Raw genomic sequence first — 20,540 nt, forward strand, 5'->3', positions numbered from 1 at the left:
TTTGGATAAGGCAACAGATTCTTAGATATAACACTGAAAACATGAATAACAAAAGAAAAAAAGATGAAATGTACTTCAAAATTAATAGCTTTCATCCTTCAAAGAACACTATCAAGAAAATGAAAAAAAAAAAACCCACAGAATGGTAGAAAATATTTGTGAATTATTCTTTTGCTAAGGGTCTAGTATTCAGAATGCATGAAGAATTCTTAGAACTCAACAATAAAAAAAAAAAAAAAAAACAGAAGAAATGGACAAAAACCTTGATGAAAAACGTCTTTATAGAAGATATACAAACATCTAACATGCTCATGAAAATTTTCTCAATACCATTAATCATTAGGAAAATGAAAATCAAAACCACAGTGAAGTACCACTTCACATCCACTGCAATATAATTTTTAAAAATAACAAGTGTTTGTGAGAATGTATGGAGAAGGAAATGGCAACCCACTCCAGTTTTCTTGCCTGGAGAATCCCAGGGACAGAGGAACCTAGTGGGCTGCCGTCTATGGGGTCGCACAGAGCTGGACACGACTGAAGCGACTTAACAGCAGCAGCAGCAGCAGTGAGAATGTAAGTAAATTGAAACTCTCATTATGTTACAGAGGGGAATATTAAATGGTATAGACACCATGGAAAATAGCTTGTCAGTTCCTCAAGAAGTTAAATGCAGAATTACCACATGACCCAGCAATCCCACTCTTGAGTACTGACTATGTATTTTCAAACAAAAATGTGCACAAAAAGATGTTCATAGCAACAGTATTCATAATAGCCAAAAAGTGAAAGCAATGTAAATGTTCATTAGTTGATGAATGGATAAAAAATGTGTTATATTCATACAACAGCCTACTGTAAGCTATCCTATCTGACAATTTAAAAATGAAGTACTGGGCTTCCCTGGTGACTCAGTGTGAAAGAATCTGCCTGCCCATGCAGGAGACACAGGTTTGATCCCTGATCTGGGAAGATCCCATATGCTGCAAATACTGAAGCCCATGCACCGTTAGCCCATGCTCCACAGCAAGAGAAGCCACCGCACTGAGAAGCCTGCGCACCGCAGCTAGAGAGCAGACACTGCTCGCCACAGCTAGAGCAAAGCCCATGCAGCATCAGAGTCAGCACAGCCGAAAATACATAAATAAAATTATTAAAAATAATAAAAATGAGGTACTGATACATGCTTCAACATGCATAAACCTTGACAACAACTGTAATAAATTTTTAAAAACTCTTATAAAACACTATATATTGTGTCATTCCATTGATATAAAATGTTGAGAATCAGAAAAATCTCTAGAGGTGAAATGAAAAATAATCATTTCAGCTAGAAGAAGAAGCGGATGGAAAGTACCTGCTAATGAATATAAAGTTTCTTTGCGGGATGGTGAAAAAGTCCTTTCCTAAATAACATTGGTAATTGCACAACTCCATGAATATACGAATAATGAACTATACATTAATGTAATTTATTTATTATGGCTGACCTGGGTCTTTGTTAGGGCTTCCCTGATCGTTCAGTTGGCAAAGAATAGCCCTGCAATGAAGGAGACCCCACTTAGATTCCTGGGTCAGGAAGATCCACTGGAGAAGAGATAGGCTACCCACCCCAGTCTTCTTAGGCTTTCCTTATGGCTCAGCCGGTAAAGAATCCGCCTGTAATGCAGGAGACCTGGGTTCGATCCCTGGGTTGGGAAGATCCCCTGGAGAAGGGAAAGGCTACCCATTCCAGCATTCTGGCCTGGAGAATTCCACGGACTGTATAGTCCACGAGGTCGCAAAGAGTCGGACACGACCGAGCGACTTTCACTTTGTGGGTGTTTGTTGCTGTGTTTGCTGTTTCTCTAGTTCCACTCTCTAGTTGTGGTGTGCTGGCTTCTCACTGTAGTGACTTCTCTCGTTGCAGAGCATGGGCTCTAGGGCGTCTGGGCTTCAATAGTTGCAGCTCACGGGCTTAGTTGCCCTGAGATGTTTGGGATCCTCTCGGATCAGGGATAAAACCTGTTGTCTCCTGCATTGCAAGTCAGATTCTTAACCACTGGACCACCAGGGAAGCCTTGAATTGTACATTTTAAAAGGGTTAATATTATGATATAAGAATTATATCTCAATAAATCTGTTAGCTTGTAAAATATCAGCAAGTGAGTGAGGGAAAGTCGCTCAGTCATGTCTGACTCTTTGCAACCCCATAGACTATGAAATCCTGGCCAGTGGAATTCTCCAGGCCAGAATACTGGAGTAGGTAGCCTTTCCCTCCTCCAGGGGTTCTTCCCAACCCAGGGATTGAACCCATGTCTCCCGCATTGCAGGTGGATTCTTTACCAGCTGAGCCATAAGGAAAGCCCCAAAGTATCAGCAATGTAAAGCAAAAACCCACAAATGTGAATTAAATAGATTTCTAATTCCCTCAACTGGAAAAAAAAAAAGAACACAATAGGAAAAATTATCCCATCCTGTGTAAGAAAAACTAAGGTCCTTTAACATTGTACCTCTTGCATTTCATCCATCGAGACAAAAGAAGACATGGAATGTTTGATGATATGAACAATGTTTAAAAATGAAAATGTTTTGTTTAATAAATATAAAAAGGAAAGCATGTAATAGTTTCCAGTATCAAATGGACCATCTACAATGTTTTCAACTTTGAACTGCTGGAAATCTGGCAGGGATCTATCAGCCATTTCAGAAAAATATTGGTCATCTGTGAGAGTCCCTTGGACTGCAAGGAGATCCAATCAGTCCATTCTGAAGGAGATCAGCCCTGGGATTTCTTTGGAAGGAATGATGCTAAAGCTGAAACTCCAGTACTTTGGCCACCTCATGTGAAGAGTTGACTCATTGGAAAAGACTCTGATGCTGGGAGGGATTGGGGGCAGGAGGAGAAGGGGACGACAGAGGATGAGATGGCTGGATGGCATCACCAACTCAATGGACGTGAGTCTGAGTGAACTCCGGGAGTTGGTGATGGACAGGGAGGCCTGGCGTGCTGCGATTCATGGGGTCGCAAAGAGTCAGACACGACTGAGTGACTGATCTGATCTGATCTGATCTGTGGCAGAATATAGCTGGGCCTGACTCCCCTTAACAAATATCATAATCCGCACTTGTTTAGCAGGTGGAGCACCATCTGTACAGTCCTCATGTATCATTAACTATCACACCAGAATAAATTATATACAATTAAATAGTTTTGCCCAATGTAGTTTTCATAAAAATAAACTCCACCCATGATGCCTAAATACACTGCAGGATGGATTTTGCCAGTGGTCCTCAATGTTGATGATTCCAAATCATAAAACCACCCCAATCTCCACACCATGGGCTGGCTGGGGTGAGAGAACAAGAATAAGGATCAGGTCATCTCTGCTGACCTAAGAAGACTCTCTCTACACAAGTGTACAAAATGACAGCTTTCCTTTTTTCATGTATCAACTCAACTTAAAGCATTTCGACCTATATTCCAATGTTGGCAGGATAAAAACAACAGCATCCACTTAAACTTGCCTGCCCATTCATCTCACTTTGCCATGACTCGATTTAAATTTGGTCAAGTGTGGATTTCAACCCAGTTGTATCAACATCCCTGCCTGCTGTCCACTGTGCTAATGTCTAAACTGGTTGGTTAGAGGGCTTACTTACTATCAGGGCATTGAGTGAGGGTTTTCTGGACTGAATGCCCATCCCTGAGTCCTCACTGGTCTCCAAGGAGATGTAACTTTTCCTATCTAGTCCTGAGCATCTAGGAATCTTTGCCTCAATCTCTGATTTCTCAGGTTGCCCATCTCATGGCCTGTTCTCTTAGCAGAAGCAATTTGTTGTGGTTGCTCTTGGGAGTCTAATAGTCCCTCTGTCTACCTCCCCTTCTGACCAGCACCAGCACTCACCACTCAGTCTGTCATGGCTTTCCCTGGTAGATCCTCTGAGAATCAGCTGTGTGCTACAATTTGTCCCACATGTGGGCTGCCCAACCCATGACTTCCCTCATGGGGCCCCCTGCTCCTTCCCCACACTCAGTGACAGCCTGCAGAAGCACATCAGCATCAAAATTTGCATCTATATTTTCCATTTCTTTTATTGCTTGTGTATCTGCAGTGGAGTGTGAGAGTAAGGATCCAGATACTATAGGAAATTTTTGTGTATCTCCCTCCTCTGCTAGTTAAGAAACTCATGACAGTGAGCGGTACTATCCCAAGCCCTCTCTGTCTAATGTGGTATATGCCATCTTTCCTGTTCAACTACAGTTGACACAGGTTGGCAGAGGGAATTTCAACAAATGGTGTCATCCCAGAGATGACCATTGAAATTACTAAATTGACTTAATTTTATAATAGGTTATTTCTGTCTTATCTGAAAGAATAGAACATATAGGGGCTCTCCTTGATGCCAGTCGGTTCACTGGGCTTCACTGGTAGCTCTGCAGTAAAGAATCCACCAGTATGCAGGAGACACGGGTTTGATTGCTGGATAGGGAAGATCCCCTGGAGAAGGAAAAGCAACCCACTCCAATATTCTTGCCTGGGAAATCTCATGGACAGGGATTTGGGACATAGACAGGAATGTGGTGGGCTACGGTCCATGCGATTGCAGAAGAGTGGACATGATTAGCAGCTCAACAACAACAAGTGATGCGAAATCATGGGAGAAGTGTGATAGGTGTGAACATAAAAATCTCATGCTGCTGCTCCTAAGTCACTTCAGCCGTGGCTGACTCTCTGAAACCTTATGGACTGTAGTCCACCAGGCTCCTCTGTCCATGGAATTCTCCAGGCAAGAATACTGGAGGTGGTAGCCATTCCCATCTCCAGGGGATCTTCCTGACCCAGGGATTGAACCTGCATCTCTTATGCCTCCTGCATTGGCAGCAGGTGCTTTACCACTGGTGCCACCAGGGAAGCCTTTAAATATCTCATAGTTTGACCCAAAACTATGATATATTCTAAATATTACCTATCATTCCTGCTGTTTTCATCATCATCATCATCCTTATTACTTTCACCTACCTCCTTCCCAGCACAGAAGTTGTCAGGATAATCTGTGGAAACTCTCTGAGGATGCCATCAGCTCTCAGTATCATATTGTGTGGAAGGACTGGGCCCACTGTCTACCCATCACTCTGTGAGAACTCAGATAAGGAGAGCCAGGTCTTTAAATTTCACACAGAAAAAGAGAAAACAACAACAACAACATTTAGATGAGTAAGTTAAAATAATAACATTTGACTTACCTAAAGGTCAAATTTTGAACCTAGATAAAATAGAAAAAAAAATCTACATGTAGGGGAAAAACAAACAAACTATTGCAGAGATTACAGATTTTGCTCACAAGAAAAATGGAAGCCTCCAGACAAGGAGATTTAAGTTGCTCATAATATACCTTTTCATTTTTTTCAAGGTTACAGAGGACAATAACATTATATATTTATATACATACATAAGTGTGTGTGTGTGTGTGTGTATATATATATATATATCAGAGAAGGCAATGGCAACACACTCCAGTACTTTTGCCTGGAAAATCCCATGGATGGAGGAGCCTGGTAGGCTGCAGTCCATGAAGTCGCTAAGAGTCAGACACGATTGTGAGACTTCACTTTCACGCATTGGAGAAGGAAATGGCAACCCACTCCAGTGTTCTTGCCTGGAGAATCCCAGGGATGGGGGAGCCTGGTGGGCTGCCGTCTATGGGGTTGCACAGAGTCGGACACGACTGAAGCGACTTAGCAGCAGCAGCATATATATATATGTGTGTGTGTGTGTGTGTGTGTGTGTGTGTGTATGAAATATATATGTGTGTATTATATATATGTGAAAGTGTTAGTCGCTTGGTTATGTCTGACTCTTTGTAACCCCTTGGACTACAGTCAACCAGGCTCCTCTGTCCATGGAATTCTCCAGGCAAGAATATTAGATTGGGTTGCCACTTTCTTCTCCAGGAGGTCTTCCTGACCCAGAAAATGAACCCAGGCCTCCTGCATTGTAGGCAGATTCTTTACCATCTGAACCACCAGGGAAGTCCATATGTAATCCTGAAGCCTCCAACATGGCAAACTGGAATATACTATTTATTAAATGTCTGCTGTTTGATTTCAATTAAAATGTATTGAAATTTAATTGACAGAAACTGGCAAATTACAAATAAACTTAGAAAAAGGATAGAAGAAGCAGGAAGCTCATTAACAGGAGGCATTCAGTCCAGAGCTCTTTACTGATGGAGGAAATAGATATTCATGGACAATACCTACTATATTATAGGACTGTACAATAGCTCATCCATAGTCATAATTTTGAATCAAGAATAGGCACAATTATGACTAAAACCCAAGACTGCATGATAGAGTTTTTAAAAGTACTTTTGTTGTCATTTTTAAAAAATATATAACAATTGAGAAAAAAAGTTCAGTTTGTAAAAGGCATGCTTTAGCTCTTTGGGAGTTTTGTTTGTGTGTGACAATTTATTCTCTGAATACACTAGATAATGAAATCCTATTGTGTTTATCTAGAGGACAATGCTAATAGAGGTGGGGAATATCATTTATTAAAAAACTCTTTAATAAGTACCTTGTTGACAATAGGTCCCACAGCATATATAAATCAGACACTTTAAGCAGCATTTCATCATCTGTTCCTAGTGAACCACAATTCTGGTACTTGAGTGTATAGGGAAAAAGTGTTTCTTCATTGTGCCCACATTTAGCAAATAAAGCTCGAGCTGTCTGGTGCAATGAGGAGCATAAATTAAGGCTAAGTTGTGTTTTATTAAACTAGAATCTATGAATGGTAAGTTCCAATGCAAAATAGCAAAGATAAATAGCACATAGTCTATCCAAAAATGTTTTAAAATTGTTTATTGATACATTGATCAGAAGAACTAGAAACCAGCTAGAATTTGTGAAATATACATGAACTGATTAAAAAAAAAAAACAACAGGGTGCTTTTCCTAAGATCTTTTTCAATTTAGCTTTATTTGCATATTAATTATTTTAATAAATGTTCATTTGGCATTATCCTGTAACAGGCACTGTGTGTGGTGCTGCATATTAAACAGTCAACAAGACACACATGGTCCCTGAGAGCAGGAAGATGTGGCGTGTCTAGCTGCTTCAAGGACATCATTTTTACAAGTGCCCTGGAGTCTGAAGTACAGTGGATACCCCAAGAGAGGATGCTGAAGCTTCTTAATAAGCCTCTTAATGACTTGAACTGTTGTCTAAATGAAGGAAAATGATCTATCCTGCAAATCAATCCCTAGTCACCTTTTCAGGCTCCCTCATTTTTTTAATAATATTTTGTCTTCCTGCACAGCTCTGTCCCTAGTTTTCTGCTTGGCAAAGCCAACTAATCCTTCAAGGCTCAAATCAATTGTCACTTTTTCTCTTAAGCCCTCTCTGAAATTCCCTTAACCAGAATTAATCACATCATAACATATGCCTCCTTATGACATCTCAAACCTGCCTTTGTTAAAGCCCTTAACAGGCCACGATTATTGGTTATCAGTTGTGTTCCCTCTGAGTTTGAAAGTATCTTAATTATTTCTGCATCACCATTCTCCAGAACTCTTTCAGTTTACAAAATATTTTCAATAATATTGAATCAAGTTATGAGAATGCATTCTAGACCAGGGGAGCGAAACCAAGGCAATTCACGTTTCTTTCCTGAGGGTGCTAAGTAGCATTGTGTTCACATCAGAAGAATGAACAGAGCCCTGATGACAGGGATTTAATAGGCATTCAAAGGCTAAAATGAGGCTATCTCACCACTGACAGGGCTTTCCTGGTGGCTCAGATGGCAAAGAATCCACCCGCACTATGGGAGACTGGGGTTCGATCCCTGGGGGTTGACAAAATCCCCTGGAGGAGGGCAAGGCAACCCACTCCAGTATTCTTGCCTGGAGAATCTCATGGACAGAGCAGCATGGTGGGCTACGGTCCATGGGGTTTCAAAGATTTGGACAAGACTGAGCGACTAAGCATACCACTGGTATGTGCTTCCCAGATGGTGCTAGTGGTAAATAACCCACCTGCGAATGCAGAGACATAAGAGACATGGGTTTGATCCCTGGGTCAGGAAGATCCCCTGGAGGAGGGCATGAAAACCCACACCAGTATTCTTGCCTGGAGAATCCTGTGGATAGGGAAGCCTGGGAGGCTAACAGTCCTTAGGGTCACAAAGAGTCAGACACGACTGAAGTGACTGTGCACACAGGCACACACCACTGATGTGCCCATAAAAGCAAGAACCATAGAAAACCTCGTATATGACATATATGTTTATGAAGACAGGGAAGAGCTATTCAACCCTGACTCTCTGGGCTGAGTAGAGAGAAGCCCTATGCCTTTGGAAGGAAGAAGTAGCCTGGAAGGAAGGAAGGAAGGAAGGAAGAAAGACCCACCGGGATGGGAGTCTGTGGTTGAAAAGAGGATCTTTGTCCCCAAATCCCAAGGCACTATATTTGAGTGAGTAGGACAGTAAACAGCAAAATTGTAGGAAAAAAACACACATCCACTCTCACACTCCTATATCAGATCCTCCTTTGGTCATTTATTTTGTAAATGGTTTGGGATAGATTACTTCTCAAAGATTCATTTGTCTCAGACATGTGCTTGGTGTTCTTTACGTGAGGATTAAGATAATGAAGGTGCATGAATGTTCTTGGTGCACACACATAGTTATAATGCAGTAAATGGTGGTTAGATCTGATTAAGTTGGCAAGAAGGAGAATTTTAAAGAGTATTATTGTCTGCAGACCTTGTTGAATGGAAGAAACAGAAACCTAAATATGGGTTAAATGCATACGGAGACCTTGAAACAAGTTCCTCCCATTGATACACCAAGAATGGTCATGTCTTCCAAAATCAGGTTAGAAAGTAAGCCTGGGGACTTCCCTGGTGGTCCAAGGGTTAAGAATCTGCCTTCCAATGCAGAGACATGGGTTCGATCCTTGGTTGGGGAGCTAAATCCCACATGCCACAGGACAACTAGAGAGTTCACAAGCCACAACTAAAGAGTCTGCACACCCTGGAACCTGTGCTCTGCAACACGAGCAGCCCCTGCAGCCTGCAAGGAAGACCCAGCTAAGCCAAAATCGAGAAAAGGGAAAAAGAAAGCAAGTGTGAACTGAGAGCAATCTTGAAGATGATCTGGCCCCAATTAACTGATGCTAACCAATCTTTTATTTGAAACATAATATTGTTAAAGAAACACTTACTGAGAGCTTTGCAGTTCTTTACAATGAATGGTGCTTACCACTTTATGAAAATGCAACTACCCACCCATGTCTTTTTTTCCTTCCTCTCTCGCTGCTGGAAATTTTCCTAAAACACATTAGCCCCCTTTTCTGCCTTAGCAGATGCTGTCCAGCCAATATAATTGAATCTTTCTAAGATGAGTGAGCATTCGGGCACTGCCTTTGGGGAGATCTTTGACGGCTCGAGAATCACAGTACAGTGGTGTAGATGTAAATAGAACGAATAAAGAAGACTGGTCTGTGTCTGTTTGACCTCGAGACATAGCTTGAAAGTCAGTCTTTTAGAAAAAAAATCCTTTCTTACAGCTTATTTTCTTGTGAACTTCCTCTTTGCTAACATTAAGCACAGGAGAAACAAAATGCTAGTTAACTGAAGCCTGAGTAGATTCCCATCGGTGGGCTGTGAGGAAGAGGAAATCAATGTGTTAGTTACTCATTCCTATCTGACTCTTTGTGACCCCGTGGACTGTAGCCTGCCAGGCTCCTCTGTCCATGGAATTCTCCAGGTAAGAATACTGGAATGGGTAGTCATTCCCTTCTCCAGGGTATCTTCCTGACTCAGGGATCGAACCCAGGTCCCCCGCACTGCAGGTGGATTCTTTACTGTCTTGAGCTGTCAAAGAAACCCCATTGATGGGCTGTGTGCTGCTACCTTATTTTGGAATAAGAGCTTTGGAATGGGACTGAGAGTGATCTTGCGAATATACCCCCGGATTTTTGAGTTTATCACAGGGAGAAATTTCAAATAAACATTTTCTATTAACTGTTTAAAGCTTGGAAACACACAGGGAGTTGTTAGACAGTTTTGCTGAGCGTCTTTCTCAAATGTATTGACAAACACCAGTGTCTTGTATAAGAGGCAGGCATCATCCCCTTGTTCTGAAAATCTTTGATTCAGAATATGAGACTGAGAAGCCACGCTTCATTTCTCTCAGCCTATTGTCTACGAAGTGTGACTTGATAATTGGAAAGCCCTTGATCTTTAATCATTACTCTAATGCCTTCATGGGCTCTACACAGCCCCTCTGAGCCACCCGGCAGTCCAGAAGCATTAAATACAAGCAGCAGGGCTATTTTAATAGAAGTGCTTTGCTACAATGGTTCCGTAATGCGAACACATTTTTACTTTAAAAACGAGGCAGTTCAAAATGATTGTGTTTGCCTCAAAATGAATTCAGCATGTGCAGTATCTCCACAGTAGGGAATGACCGGGTGTAGACACTGCAATTAGTAAATAAAAGTCTAGAACCTCTACCATAGAGTCAAGTAACCAACAATTTGACTGACTGATTGATTTGATTGATTGGTTGATTGATTTGATTTGCTACATAGAAAGAATCTAGATGAACAGGTTTAGAAACTATATTAACTTTAAGCCCTGCTCCCAGCTTCACACTCCTCAGGAATCATTTAGTTAACTGATGGTTATGCACTTGATTAAATTATACACATGATTCAGTGATATTCTCTAGGTCTGAAGTTTTAACGCAGAATTGCCTAACTTGCTGGAAAGAACTTTAGCCAAACAGGAATAAGGCTCTGGTCTCTGCCATCACGCCACTTTTAAACAGTGTGGTAGGTACTAGTTCTGTATCTTCCACTGGCAATAAAGAGTGCCCCTACACTTAAACCTCTACTGCGCATGGATCCACTTTCTACCCTCACTTCACTCCAGCCTCATAAGGGGAATGCATTTCACTCACCTACATGGAATAAGGGCTATTTTTTTTGGAATCTTGATTTCCCCCAAGGTAGGCCTGGCCTAAATTGCTTCCCCGGGAAACTCAGGAGCTTACACAAAAGGCTGATAACGTCCACACTTACACACACGCCTTCACAGGCAGTCCATACAAGGATGACATCCCAATAGGAGAGGTGGGAATCTGACCCACTTTTCAGTCCCTTCTTTGTGACTCAATGCGGCAGCATACCCAAGTGAGCTCGAGAGATATGTTGTATCATACGTGGGCCCCAAACCTCCTTCCTTGCCTCTCTTCATCCTTGCAAGAGGGATGTCATGGTGGGTGACTTCCCACATTCCCAGCTCAATCAAAAGTAATTAGTAGCTCTTTTGTGCTTTGAAATATTAGATTTTCTTACTGTTCCCCATCACATCAAATAGGCACTGTGGGGGAAAATGGCATTCTTTATAGAGTTTTTAGGCCACTCTCTTTTAAGAGTTTAGGATAGTCGACTTTTGTATGAAAAATTGCCTCCTATCACAGTATCAAGTATCTCTCGTGAAGGACTTGCATTCAGAATCAAAGCTGAGGTCATCAGCACAGGAAAGGTGGTCAGATTTCACTCGGTGTTCCAGATCCTGAACTGACAAAGTGCTCTGTGAGCTTTTGGAGTGGAATTTTGAACATTCACAGGGAAATTTAAAGAGAATTAATTGCCAAGTGTAAAGATTGCAATGCAAATTTGGCCATCAAGGTGGAGGTGGTTTTCTGAATGAAGCCCTCCATCCGCCATATTAGCATCATCTGAAAACTGACTGCAGACCCTGGACCTATTGATTTTAAATGCTGGAAGGAGGCCTGACTATCTGTTTAACAAGTCTTCCAGGCAATGATGATTATAGACTAGCTCAGATCACAGAACCACAGCCTTTGTGAATCTACTGTGCATTGTTCTCCATAAATCTGCTCCCTTAGCTCTAGGGAACACCATCAGGATGCTTAGTTCCCTCGAGCGTACCAATGAGAAAATTCAGAGAGGTATCCTCTAACAGTCCCTTGAGAGTCCCTTGGACTCCAAGGAGATCAAACCAGTCAATCCTGAAGGAAATCAGCCCTGAATATTCCTTAGAAGGACTGATGCTGAGGCTGAAATTCCAATACTTAGGCCACCTGATGTGAAGAACTGACTCATTGGAAAAGACCCTGATGCTTAGAAAGATTAAAGGCAGGAGGAGAAGGGGATGACAGAGGATGAGATGGCTGGATGGCATCACCGACTCAATGGACATGAGTTTGAGCAAGCTCCAGGAGTTGGGGATGGACAAGGAAGCCTGGCGTGCTGAGGTCCATGGGGTAGCAAAGAGTCAGACATTACTGAGCGACTGAACTGAACTGATCCTCTAACAGATGAGCTATTGCCTTACCTGGGATGGGGTGGGTTTAGGAAGTTAAGTTCAATGTTTACAAGTAGGAGTAAATTTTAGAGAGAACCTTTTCTATAAGGAGAATGGAAAAAAAGATACCAAGGAAGGAAAAGTGGGGGTGGATGAATGGGAGATTAGGATCGACAATGTATATGCTACTGATTTGTTGCTGTTCAGTAGCTAAGTCACGTCTAACTCTTTGGACTCCACGGACTGCATTATGCCTGGTCTCCCTGTTGCTCTCTATATCCTAGAGTTTATTCAGGTTCATGTCCATCCATTGAGTCGGTGATGCTATACAACTATCTCATCCTCTGCCACCCTCTTCTTTTGCCTTCAATCTTTCCCAACATCAGGGTTGGGATGACAGGCCTGTCAATGCTATTGATCTTATGTATAAAATAGATAACTAATAAGAACTTACTGTATAGCTCAGGGAACCTGACTCAGTGCTCTGCAGTGACCTAAATGAGAAGGAAATCCAGAAATGAGGGGATGTGTGTATGCATATGACTGATTCACTTTGCTGTACATCAAAAACTAACACAATATTATAAAGCAACTATACTTCAATAAAAATTAATTAAAAATAAAGATAGGTGAAGACACTACATATTTGGAATTAAATTGAATACACCCATGTACATTAGCATTCACCACGATTATATACTGTGTATTCCAGTAGAGAAAGTTGGAGAAACAGTGAACCAGGTGAGAAAATAAATGTTTTCCTTTGAAATGTCCTTACTAAGAATTTCACCCTGTAGAAGGATCCAGAAATGACTCAGTGTATGAAAAGTTTAATCCACCCCAGGAGTCTCTTCAGTCTTGTAATAGAGCCAGGAGAATGTGCTGGCTTTAATCAAGGCCCATGGAGTGAAATTTGTAAGAGGTGACTTTATATCTTAGAACTTTCAATTCTTCTTTGAACTCATTTCATTTGCTGAAAAGCACTTTCTGTAGTTCTCATAAAATGTTCCTTAGTAATAATCATAACATATCTAAATACAGTGAAAGTTTGCAGAAAGCAAGGAACAGTTACTGTTAAATCTAAAATTTGCCTTACATTTTAATTTAATTCCTAGGGATTAGATTTTATATAAAATGTTGAGAACCTTTTCATATTGGAGGAAAAAATTTACACAGCCTGAGTGTTCTAATTATTGATGCATCATTAAAGAACTATTTATTGACAGTTGACTTTGGGAAGCTGTTCTGGTCCTGAAAACACATCAGTGAACAAAATTAACTCCCTGATCTCCTGGAAGTTAATTCTAGTGAAGAGGACAGACACAAATGAACAAATACGTAATACTATGACATCAAGGAGTGATGAATGCAGTGAAGAAATAGGAGTCGGTAAAGAAGAGACTAGCACTGTACTTCTCTTGTAAGAGTGTCAACTGAAAAAAAGAAATGTAGCCTAAAAATGTTGACTTTTTAAAAATAAATTTATTTTTAATTGGAGGATAACTGTTTTACAATATTGTGTTGGTTTCTGCCATACAACACGAACCAGCCATAGATATACACACATATGTCCCCTCCCTCTTGAACCTCCCTCCCATCTCCCACCCCATCCTGCCCCTGAGAGTGGAAATTTTTAGAACTTCAAGCCTGGAAAACAGCATCTCAAATAATCCTGAGTTAAGTGCTTGGAGGAGGCAAGCGGGGAGGAGTAGGGGAGGACCCAGGTTATATAGAAGTTTTGCAACAAAAGGCAGGTAGTCAGAACATCAGAACGTTTTTTGTAAATTAAAGAAAAGCAGATATCCCAAGTTAAGGAATTTAGTGCTTTTCTATATATGGGAAGATGCAAGAGTCTGGATGTAAGACTGAAACAGCGTTATCAATTCACATCCCAGGCATGGAGTGAGGATGGCATCCCTAACCTCTGAATAGGTTGAATTCTTCTGTGCTGTGTCCTCATAGCTCCTTAACCTTCACTGCCATTTAACATTCACCACACCAGAATGATGGTTCTATGTCTATATTCCATACTCTGCTATAAACCTCATGCACTCAAGTACCTTGTTCTATCTTCCTAATCCCTATGCTTCCTGTTCTCAGGGTAATTCCTAGAATAAACATAGGATTTTTTTCCTATGCTCAACAAACATATGCTCAACATATGCTCAATAAACATATGTTGAAATGCAACAAAATAAATTGAATTAAATGTGAACTTTTAGAATTGTTATTTTTAGTAGATTATCTTAGTTCCTTTTTTCCCCTTATTCCTCTCAAAATGAACAATTGTCAGCATTAATAATCTGAATACACTAAGATGTTCAGGTAGATATGTATGAAGTGTAGCTGAATTAAAAAATTGCATGCTGCTCATTGCAAATTGTTGCTTCACCTTTATATTCCTATATATTATTTATTTCTTCTGCCTCCTTCATTTACCTGCATACATTTTAAAGGTACTTAACCTTTCCCAAAGAAAGGCAATGACAAAGAATGCTCAAACTACCACACAATTGCACTCATCTCACAAGCTAGTAAAGTAATGCTCAAAAATTCTCCAAGCCAGGCTTCAGCAATAAGTGAACCGTGAATTTCCAGATGTTCAAGCTTGTTTTAGAAAAGGCAGAGGAACCAGAGATCAAGTTGCCAACATCCTCTGGATCATCAAAAAAGCAAGAGAGTTCCAGAAAAAAAACATCTATTTCTGCTTTATTGAATATGTCAAAGCCGTTGACTGTGTGGATCACAATAAACTGTGGAAAATTCTGAAAGAGATGGGAATACCAGACCACCTGACCTGCCTCTTGAGAAACTAATATGCAGGTCAGGAAGCAACAGTTAGAACTGGACATGGAACAACAGACTGGTTCCAAATAGGAAAAGGAGTACATCAAGGCTGTATATTGTCACCGTCCTTATTTAACTTCTATGCAGAGTACATCATGAGAAACGCTGGGCTGGAGGAAGGAGAAGCTGAAATCAAGATTGCCAGGAGAAATATCAATAACCTCAGATATGCAAATGACACCACCCTTATGGCAGAAAGTGAAGAGGAACTAAAAAACCTGTTGATGAAAGTGAAAAAGGAGAGTGAAAAAGTTGGCTTAAAGCTCAACATTCAGAAAACGAAGATCATTGCATGTGGTCCCATCACTTTATGAGAAATAGATGGGGAAACTGGAAACAGTGTCAGACTTTATTTTTGGGGGCTCCAAAATCACTGCAGATGGTGATTGCAGCCATGAAATTAAAAGACGCTTACTCCTTGGAAGGAAAGTTATGACCAACCTAGATAGCATATTGAAAAGCAGAGACATTACTTTGCCAACAAAGGTCCGTCTAGTCAAGGCTCTGGTTTTTCCAGTGGTCATGTATGGGTGTGAGAGTTGGATGGTGAAGAAAGCTGAACGATGAAGAATTGATGCTTTTGAACTGTGGTGTTGGAGAAGACTCTTGAGAGTCCCTTGGACTGCAAGGAGATCCAACCAGTCCATCCTAAAGGAAATCAGTCCTGTGTGTTCATTGGAAGGACTGATGCTGGAGCTGGAACTCCAATACTTTGGCCACCTGATGTGAAGAGTTGACTCATTGGAAAAGACCCTGATCCTGGGAGGGACTGGGGGCAAGAGGAGAAGGGGACGACAGAGGCTGAGACGGCTGGATGGCATCACTTACTCAATGGACATGAGCTTGGGTAAACTCTGGGAGTTGGTGATGGACAGGGAGGCCTGGTGTGCTGTGATTCATGGGGTCGCAAAGAGTCAGACACGACTGAGCGACTGAACTGAACTGAACTGAACCTTTTTCAAAAGATGGGTTCAGATACTGATTCTGTGAATATGCTAAAATTAGACTTAGAAACAGTTTCTTAAACACTGAAGTAGGGTACGTGCCAGAGTTTAAGGAATAAGAGTGAGAACCAAAGTAAAGATACTGTATCGCAATCTTCCAGTTTAGTGAACAAATAGTGCCAAAAACAAACAAAAATACTGTAACCTTTCTCTGAAGTATAATAACCTCTTGCATGTAGACCTTTGTTTAATTTCAGAACAAATACAGTGTAGCTTTCCCTTGTATTTTTTCTTGAAAATTGAAAATCATATGTAGAGAAAAAGTCTGGATACAATATGATATTCCTTGTAAGAGTCAATGTACAAGAGAACACACAGAAGAAGAGAGGTAAGTATTTTTCATGAGTACTTCTAGGTTCTCAGGTTATAAGCTGTCAGCAGTCTTTAGCATGCATCCCACACAATATACACGTGTCAGGAGCAGGAAGCCAGAACACCATGTCTTGTAGTTTCTGATAGGAGCTGTAGAGGACAGAAGTCATAGAATGGCTATTGCAAGGCCTACGTTTAACCTGCCTGTGGAATTGAGATTCATTCAGAAGGCACAGGGATTCCAAAAAGCTCTGTGCATTCATCTATTTTTCAACTGAATGGGAAATATAATTCAGAATAGGGAATTTCACACGATTGCCTTTTAGAAGTGAAAGCTTTCCTCTTGCCCATCTAAAAACAGCTTTCCTATGGTCCACACTATCAGCCTTTCTTAAGGGTTACACCTTGAAGAATTGCATTTTAGGTGTGTCAAATTCACCTCCCCAAATACATGGCATCCCCAATGGATGGTGAAGACCCTGAGGAAGTCCATATATTGCAGTCAGAGTCCCTGGTGGCTCAGTGGTAAAGAACCTACCTGCCAATGCAGGAGACACCAGTTCAATCCCTGCACTGGGAAGATCCCCTGGAGAAGGAAATGGCAACTCACTCCAGTATTCTTGCCTGAAGAATTCCATGGACAAGAGGAGTCTATCGGGCTACAGTCCATGGGGTGGCAAAGAGTCAGACACAACTGAGAATCTGAACAACAACACATTGATTACAACAAAGAACTGATCACATGCTAAGGTTCTTTGACCAGTTCTCTCCTGAAGGGTAAGTGATTGGGTCTAAGAGCCCTGAAATAATAATACTGAACACTTACTAAGTTAGTTCCCTGTACACTGAACTATCTTAGGAGATTTACATGTATTACCTCAGTTAATCTCTATACAAACACCTCGTGAGGTAAGTTTATGATAAATATGGAAACTAAAGTATAAGGAAGTTAAGTATCTGGCTCATGGTCATGTTGCCAGGAAGTCAGCTGACTCTCAGGACAACTGTGTGCAAGATTTGAACCTAGTCTAGAATCATCTGATCCTATAGTCTTAAGTCCAGATTTGCATAACTTGGTCCAGAAAGATATCTGACAGACAGACAGAAATGGCAGGAGTTTTGCAGTCAGGAGGCTTAATTTTGAGTATCAGCTTTATTCCTTATTATTTGTCAAATCTTAGGAAAAATACTTATTTTCAACTACCTCATCTTTCTTAGAGACGGAAATTACTATCTACCTGATAATGTCATCATGGGGATTAATTAAAATAACGTGTAACACACTCTGCAAACTCTATGTCCAAATGTTTGTTAGAAAGTAGCATGCACTCCAGTTAAAGGAACCTGCAATTTGTAAATTGACCAGAATTTCAGTTCTTTCTAAATTTATTATACTTTATTTATTATTAAGTGGAAATTGTAAATGATGGGTTTCTTGAAGACACAGCCTGTGTTGTGGTTATGTTGAGATTGTGTTTCCATGCCGACAGTCAAGCCTACCACTACCCCTGGGATAATTCAGTCCTTATCTAAGTCTGATTTGTGAAATGATATATGGTATTTAAAATGATGTTGTAAGGATTAAATAACAAATCTATTTTAACATACTTTGGAAAACATAAGAAATTATGTAAATATTATTTGAATCTTAAAGGATGATTATACATTGAAAATAGGACAGCAAATCCCTTTGAAATGACCCCAACCTAGATCAAAACTAGATCTAAGAAGATAGATGATATGATAGATGTGATCCAGAAAATAAATATCTATATGAGCACATTATTCAAATATTGAATGAAAGATTACCACCACTATATTTTGATTCCTAGAAACAGTAACTCACAGGTCACTCTTCAGGATGCCAAACAAATTAAAATTAATGATTGCCTTGAGAAAATGGTCAACGTTTTTTTTTTTTTTTTTGTAACAAATAGCCTAGATACCAGCTAACTTGCAAATAAGCTTGAAAGATGATTCTACAAGAGCAAGATTGTTTTTGATTAAGGTGTATAATATTTTATAAATTCTTCACTAATGTCATAGTCATTCATTGTTGCATGTCCAACACCCCTCAATTTAGTATCTTAAGATAACCATTTTAATTTAGTAGTGATTTGGGGTCAGGATTTTAAGAATTACTCAGTTGAGTGGCCTTCTTCTCCATTTTTTTGACCATGCCACATAGCATGTGGAATCTTAGTTCCCTGACTAGGGGATCTAACCTCTACCCCCTGCATTGGAAACATGGAGTCTTAGCCTCTGGACCACCAGGGAAGTCCCCGAGTGGCTTGTCTTGAGTCCACATGGAGCAAGTAGAACTGAGGATCCATGCAAGTGGGGGTACTGCATTCACACATCCAGGACCTCAGTGCCCCTTGGCCTGTCTCTCCACCTTCAATTATATATAATCTGTCATAATCTCTTGTCAAAACAGCTACCAGGCCAGCACAGATTCCGGGGTGAAGGAGAGGTAAGGCCATATGACAGAAGAGCGTACAAGAAGGAAGTCATTGCTGAGACCATCTTTGGAAAAGAAAGTCTGCACAACTGCGCTGAAAGTTTAATTGAAAGAAACAGCCCAAATAGCACTATTGTATGCGGATGTCCCTTTGTAGTGTGTGGTTGTTGGGTTGTTCAGTCTATAAATGACTTGCTCGGTTGCTCTGTCATATCCGACACTTTGCTACTATAGCCCACCAGGCTCCTCTGTCCACGGATTTTCCAGGCAAGAATGGGTTGCCATTTCCTATTCTGGATCTTCCCGATCCAGAGGTCGAACCTGAGGCTCTTGGGTCTCCTGCATTGAAAGGAGGATTCTTTACCACTGGCGCCACCCTGGAAGCCCTATAACTATAAATGAGGTCAGTCAGTCAGTTCAGTCGCTCAGTTGTGTCCAACTCTTTGTGACCCCATAAGTGAGTTACTTTCATTTAACATTATAAATATCTAATGAAACCATGTTTTTAATATTCATTTGGGCATCTATTCATCAAATATTAATGGTATACCTACTATGTCACCATCTCAAGATCAACTCCTCAGGATAAGAATAAATGACTCATTTGCTTATCTATTTTAAATTTAGCAGGGTGTATAGGTCACCCCAAACTCTCTATCCCTTCCCCTTATCCTTCCGCCCCGTAACCGTAGGTTCGTTCCCTAAGTCCATGAGTCTGTTTCTATTTTGTAAGTAAAGTTCATTTGTGGCATTTCCTTTTAGTTTCCACATGTAAGGGGTGTCACATGATATTTTTTCTCTGTCTGACTTACTTCACTCAGTATGACAAGGACCTACTGTAGAGCACAGGGAACTCTGCTCAGTGTTATGTGGCAGCCTGGATGGGAGGGGGGTTGGGGGGAGAATGGATGGAGGCATACGTATGGCTGAGTTGCTTTGTTGTTCACCTGGAACTATCACAACATTGTTAATTGGCTCTGCTGCTGATGCTGCTAAGTCGCTTCAGTCGTGTCCGACTCTGTGCGACCCCATAGACAGCAGCCCGCCAGGCTCAACCATCCCTGGGATTCTCCAGGCAAGAACACTGGAGTGGGTTGCCATTTCCTTCTCCAATGCATGAAAGTGAAAGGTGAAAGTGAAGTCGCTCAGTCGTGTCTGACTCTTAGCGACCCCATGGATTGCAGCCTACCAGGCTCCTCCGTCCATGGGATTTTCCAAGCAAGAGTACTGGAGTGGGGTACCATTGAGAAAAAGTTAAAGAAAAACTAACAAAATAAAAATAAATGATACAGGCCCTGCCTGAGGAGGCTCACAGCCCAGTGGTTCAGAATGCTGACCTATTCAAATTATGATACTGTATCACTTGTATAAATAGATTTATGTAAAACATATCTTGTAGTTATTAAAAGATAAATAATAAAGAAGTTCAAGAGCTAAAATAGGTCTGTTTCCTCCATGAAGCCCACTTTACACCCAGTGCTGTTCTTGTTTTTCCAGATTATGCTTAGCTTCTAGAATCAGTATAGTAGAGTGGAGTTTACCTGCTTTTTAATTATTTGATGTACTTCTTCTCTATGGATTAAATATAAATAC

The sequence above is a fragment of the Bos indicus genome, chromosome 24 (assembly GCF_029378745.1).
Source record: "Bos indicus isolate NIAB-ARS_2022 breed Sahiwal x Tharparkar chromosome 24, NIAB-ARS_B.indTharparkar_mat_pri_1.0, whole genome shotgun sequence".
NCBI lineage: Eukaryota > Metazoa > Chordata > Mammalia > Artiodactyla > Bovidae > Bos > Bos indicus.